The sequence below is a fragment of the Crinia signifera genome, chromosome 3 (assembly GCF_055691185.1).
Source record: "Crinia signifera chromosome 3, ASM5569118v1, whole genome shotgun sequence".
In the NCBI taxonomy this organism is placed as follows: Eukaryota; Metazoa; Chordata; class Amphibia; order Anura; family Myobatrachidae; genus Crinia; species Crinia signifera.
Window position 1 is genome coordinate 58,441,002 of NC_139219.1, and position 6,737 is coordinate 58,447,738.

Consider the following 6,737-nt stretch of genomic DNA (forward strand, 5'->3'; position numbering starts at 1 on the left):
TGATATTCCAGACTGGGAGCTTATTTTGGATGCATAAAGCATCAAAGAATTAGAAGATTTAAAAATAAAAATCTTCAAAGAAAGACGTTCATTATTTTTGTCTGTTTTGTTAATTTCCTGCATTAATTTATTATAGAACATTATACGTCTTTCTACTAGACTGAATTAAATTAATGTTGGAGTGGCTCAAGGGCAGGGCAGCAGAGGATGTGGTGCATAATCTCTTTATTCCAGACATTAAGGGTCTTCTATATGAGGAAACAAGCAGTCTGGAAAAGGCTTCCACCCAATTCCAGCTCCTGACAAACCTAAAATAGATGTTGATCCAAAAGGGAAGGACATTCTGCGGTGTGAGGGTTACCGGATTCCCCCAAACGGTCCACGTTGATAGTGAGCCAGTTCAGCCTCTAAAAATATCAATATCAACCTCAGAAGATGTCACTCACCAAATTAAAATAAGATAATTAACATATGTAATTATACTAATTAATATTGATTAGTACAAATTAGGAGTGGGTTATGGGTTTGTGCGTGTCCTCATGCAAATTTTTCTATATTCACGACTTTAGACCTTGATTTGCTTTCTTGGTCCCTTTCAACTAGCAATTAGCATTGCCCAAGTGTCCCCATTTCAGCAGAACAGTCCTGTTAATTAAAGCTGGAGCCCCCATGCCACAATTCCTGGGTCAGACCCAGGACTTGATGGGAAAGGGGTGTTAGACCATATTAATTATTTATTCTAACCAATGTGTTGTTATATGTAGTGCCAGGTACTAAAAACCATATGGAGATCATACGACCATAGCACCTACTTATTATTATTTTCTTAGGCTTCATATTTTGCTAAAACAATTATGTATGCTCTTAGAATGGGGTACGGCCATTAAACCAATTAAAATGGTATTAGTTTTTCATTACAATGTGAGAACAGATTTATTTGTAGAAAAATAAATGTTTCAGATATTTACTGAGAGCTGCCATGTTTCTGTGAAAGCCACTGATTTGGATGAGCAGGTAACCGGTCTTGTATAATTATCACGTACTCTACACATAGAGCTTGGCAGGTACGTGTCTATTGACTGAGGCAATCTGTTACTTGTGTCACATGGTGGGTTTTAAAAGTGAACTTTTCTTAAGTATAAATGGAAAGACTCAAAAAAGGTTTTCAATAACTGTGCTGTGGTTTCGAGATGTTCTTAAGTGTGCCCCCAGATCTAGAGATGCCCAAACCAGTTTACAGCCACCACCAGTTCAACTGTTATTTACTGGTCTCTTCTTTTCATGTAAAGGGTCAATGTGTTTTGTTTTTGTTACCCGTGGGGACCAGTATGATTTTTTTTTTAATATGGAGGCCAATAGGTATGTTTTTTTTTCCTGTGGGGGCCAATGTGTTTTGCCCTGTGGGGATCTAATGGTGTGCCTTGGAAATTTTAAAATCTTATTTAGTGTGCCGCATGGTAAAAGGTTTGAAAAGCACTGGTCTGGGTTGACAGCAGAAAGTCGACATTCACAATGTCGACACTGACAAAGGTGACACCAGCAAATGGATGACATAGAAAAAGTTAACACATGAAAAGGGCGACAAGTTTCTACATTTTTTTTTTTTTTGGTGTCAATGTCGACATCTAAGAACGTGGATCCCCAATTGGTGTAACCCTTTGATTATCATGCTTTACCATTCCCTATCATAGTCCATGTGGATGAAAAAGTAAAAAAAAATCCCAAAAATAAAAAAATGTAAAAAACTCTTTTCAAGTGACAACCAATGCCATGTTGACCTATTGCTTGTGTTGGCTTTTTTTGGTCAATGTCAACCTTGTGCATGTTGACCTTTAGTGATGCCATAGACATTGTTGCTCAGCCATCGGGATCCCCAAAAGAGCACATAGATGGCTCCATGCCCTTGTGAAAGCTCACCTAAAAACATTAATATGGCTGCCTTACCTGGTATGCTCTTGGCTGAAAAAAAATACATGGACCTGACTGTTGTGTTAAACCCTACTACAAGCTTTACAATGCTGCAACCACCACAATTTGTGTAATCCATTCTAGGCGCGACCTATTCCACCTAGGGTAATCCCACATAGTGCGCCCAAGATGGCTGCCTCATCTGGTACCTTTCATAAGTGGAATATACTGTACAAACCCTTCAACTGTACCAATTTAGCCAGTACAGTACCCTTTAATAATGGTCTGTACCGGCTGTACCGGTTTTTCATAGGCAGCTCCTCCGACAATGGGGCAGATGTTTTAAGCTTTAACAAGAGATAAATGCAAGGGTGATAAGGAGAGATAAACATCCAGCCAATCAGCTCCTTACTGACTTTTTTTAAACACAGCCTGTAACATGGCAGTTGATTGGCTGGACATTTATCTCTCCTTATCACCCTTGGATTTATCTCTTGTTAAAGCTTAATACATCTGCCCCACTGGGAGTTGTAGTTTCCTAGTACTGTTACACCGCCGGCTGGCCGGTTGTGGAGCATGAGGGTGAGTGGCTGCCCAAGACTACATCTCCCAGGGGGACTCAGCGGGCGCGCGTCCCCCTGCTCAGGGATTCCTCCAGCTCCACAGAACCTCTGCGCCTCCTCTCTGTTCCCGGGGGGGGGGAGGCAAAGCAAGTGCACAGGCACCACCATTACAGGACAATGGGCAGCTTTAGGAGGTCCGGGGATCGCAAGAAGCAGTTGAGTGCCACTAGCAATATACTTGGGTCACCCTGGGGCCCCATGTATGTGATCTGACGCCAGTACACATTGGTCACACCCCCTTTTTGAATGTGTTCCGGTTTCTGCCCTTAATATGTTGGAGGGTATGACTGTATAGCCCATGGAATTTATTACCCAAATTAACTGAAACAACCCTGCAATACAATTTTTTTGTTAAATGTGTGTTTGTTGTTCTCTCATCTATTACTCTGTGTGCACTTTTAATTAATAACTGCATAGCATACTTGATTACTTTTGAAAACTAGTTTCAGGGAGATTATAGTTGGTAGTAGAATTTTGCAAAGCGCCCCATTGACAGGGCATGTCATGCTCCACCCACACATTTATGGAGAGATTGTGAGCGTGGCACCTAGAAGCGTGGGTGTGTACTGCTACGTCTGAGAGGAATCTTTTATGACTTAAGGCCCCCATACACTAGGGCGACTTGTCCTTAGGACAAGTCGCCCCCGACTTCCCCCTGAGCTTCCCCGGCTGCTCCCCGGGGGAGCTTGATTAGATTGGCACTTGATGTGCCATTTTTTACATGTGATAAATCGTCTCGATTTATCACATGTAAAAAACCCGGGGAGCAGGGGGGGGGGGGGCTAAGAGGTGGGAGCTGGTGGGAGCAGGGGGGCTGGGGACGCTGCGGGGGACAGCGTCTGTGCGGCGAGAAGGTAGAGGGAGCAGGGGGGGCTGGAGACGCTGCGGGGGACACGTCTGTGTCCCCCGCTGCTGGGGACGCTGTCTGTGCGGCGAGAAGGTAGAGGGAGCAGGGGGGGCTGGAGACGCTGCGGGGGACACAGGCTGCATAGAGCCGGGCAGGGGGAGCCGGCCGGGAGCTGTCAGTAATGAATAAAAAAAAAAAGTCCATACAATGAATGGGCGGCCTGTGATTGGCTGAGCGCTCTCTCAGCCAGTCAGCAATTGGCTGAGAGAGCGCTCAGCAGCCAATCACAGGCTGCCCATTCATTGTATGGGCTTTTTTTTTTTTATTCATTACTGACAGCTCCCGGCCGGCTCCCCCTGCCCGGCTCTATGCAGCCTGTGTCCCCCGCAGCGTCTCCAGCCCCCCCTGCTCCCTCTACCTTCTCGCCGCACAGACAGCGTCCCCAGCAGCGGGGGACACAGACGTGTCCCCCGCATCGTCCCCAGCCCCCCCTGCTCCCTCCACCGCCGCGCCGCCCCACTAGGTCCCAAGTCGGGTGGTCGGACGTGCAGCAGGTCCGACCACCCGACGCAGATCCGATGCGCACGGGACCGCGCATCGGATCTGAGGGGACATCAAAACTAGCTGATTTTGGTCCGATTTCGGCCAGATCCGACTGATCTGGCTGAAATCTGACCAAAATCGGCTAGTGTATGGGGGCCTTTATATACAAATGTAGATGAGCCCCAAAGCAGTTAGTAAGAGCTACTATACTTGGTAAAGTGCTGGGAAATGGTGCTGATGATTTAATGCAGGCATGTCCTAGGGATGGCCATCGATGATTTGAAATCATCGATGGTCTATGGCCGATGTCTAATGCTTTTGCCATTGATGGGGGAGAAGCAGATGGTTTCCCTCCATCGATGGAATAGCAAAACAATGTTTTGCGTTTTTTTTTTTTTATCAAAGTGCTGGGACACGGAGCATAGCCCCGCCGCCTGACACCCGCAAAACCCCGCCCCCATGTTTTGATTGGCCGGCATGCCAATCAATCAAATACAATGGATGACCATCGATATGTAAAAATATCGATGGTCATCCATTGCATAGTTAAGCACTATCGATGGCCAGTTGCAGAATTGCCATCGATGGCAATGGCAACAATGGCCATCCCTAGCATGTCCAAACTGTGGTCCTCCAGCTGTTGTGAAACACAACCCAGCATGCCTTGCCATAGCTTTAGCATTCCCTTATAGCAAAACTGTGGCAAGGCATAATGGGAATTGTAGTTTCACAACAGCTGGAGGGCCATAGTTTGGACATGCCAGATTTAATGTAAATGTATCTATCTCTCATTCCCAAAAATGTAATGTGGGCTAGGTGAAATGAGGGAGATTGCTAGGCTGATGAGGGAGAGAGTGAGATTGCTGCTATTTCAGGGAGTCTCCTGCAGGATAGAAAACCTCAGCCCCATGTAACCATTGGCTGATATGTCTCTGCCCCAACAGGTGCTATTAATCTGTGCATGATTTCAAATACACCATTCTTTATTGCACGTCTTTGTGTGTTGACACAGAACAGGTATGGCTATCAGTGAGTCCTGCATCTTCTGCCTGCAATAATACATCAGGGAGAGAGTTTATCTTCATCGTAAATAAATAATTTTGCAATGTTGACATTGTGCATGTCAATCTTTCGGTGTCGACTTAGACATTGTCTGACACCCATCCGGATACCGTGTAGTACTACGCACTCCTTATATTACGCATAGCAATACACATTTTATTGGTTTTGAAGCCGCCAATGTAATTTTATCATTGGTTACTTCTGAAGCAATTAGCCTTTTTCCATCAATAGGAATAGTTGTGAGCTGCTAAATCACACTGCCCATTGACAAAATCCAGCCCTGCCATCTATCCCAGAGCCACACAAGTATACAGACCACAGACATGATATTAAGTAATGTGGTCTGTGAGTGAGATAGGAACGCTGGGACAATGACACAATAGCGCTCTGTGACCATTAAGTCATGATACACATTAGTGCTGTCTGTGAGAAGGAAAATAGCTTCGTAACGAGTTTGACAAGACAGATTTCTTTCCAAGCGATTTGTACAGTATGTTACATAACATGTTTTTCTTTTGCATGTGACTTATTTATCTTTGAAATGTATCCACACAGCAGAGCACTATGAGAAAGTGAGAAACAACTAGAGATGTCGGAGGCTAGTATTCGGCAGAACTAGAACACATGCTGCTGTAAATGATTGCAGGAGAGGCAGTGGTGCAAGTTTGGCGGTACGGGGTGGTACGGTGTACCGCTAAAACATATTGTGCCGGTACCCTGTAGCTCCATAACAAATGACCCGGAGAGCGCTCGCTGTGCAAGCGCATGGTTCCATGCAGCGAGTCTTGTTGCCACTCAGAGCGCCGAATTCAGTGCCCACTGACCGTCCTCCTCTTTTCATGCGGCCGCCGTTCTTCATATGCCTTAGACCTGGGGTAGCCAACCCTAGTCCTCGAGAGCTACCAACAGTGCATGTTTTGCAGGTCTCCTCACAGAATCACAAGTGAGCTTATTAGCTCCATCTGTGGATCTTTTAAAATATGTCAGTGATTAATGAGTGCAGCTGTGCAGCAGCTAGGTTGTCTGGAAAATGTGAACTGTTGGTAGCTCTCGAGGGCTAGGGTTGGCTACCACTGCCTTAGACTCTACTCTGGCTCCGGCTCGACTCCTCACTCCTCGTGTCTCCGGTAACTCTTCCTCCTTTATCACACGCCTTTGCTGTGTAATTTAAACTGTTATACAGGGGCATCACCTGAGTGGGGCAACACAAATTTACCCCCACGAATAAGGTCATTTCCTGCCACAGATCCACTCACTTCCAAGGTGAAGTGGGTGGCAAATATGAAGAGGGTCTATTTTCTCAGAAGTTAGTAGTAGTAGTACGTTTATTTATAAGGCGCCGCAAAGTGTCCGCAGCGCCGTACATAGCAAACAAAAAACAAATGACAGGGTAACGTACAGGGTGTGTTGAAAAATACAGTATAAATAGGGGTATAGCTGGTAGAAATAAAATCAGCATCAGTTCAGAAGTAGGTGTCAAAATTGTCGAGGAGACTGAAGATGAAGTAGAGGAAGGGAAGAACAGGACAGGAGGACAGGTGAGGTAAAGAGGTAGGGTGAGTACGTGAGGCAGGTGGAGGACCCTACTCATAAGAGTTAACATACTAAAAATAGGTGGGTGGACGAACGAAAAACAACAGGATAAGTAGGAACGGAGGGGAATGGAGGCAGGATAGGAGGATCAAAAGAGGTTAGGAGGAGGGATAGGCTAGTCGAAAAAAGTGGGTTTTGAGGGAGCGCTTGAAGGAGGTAAG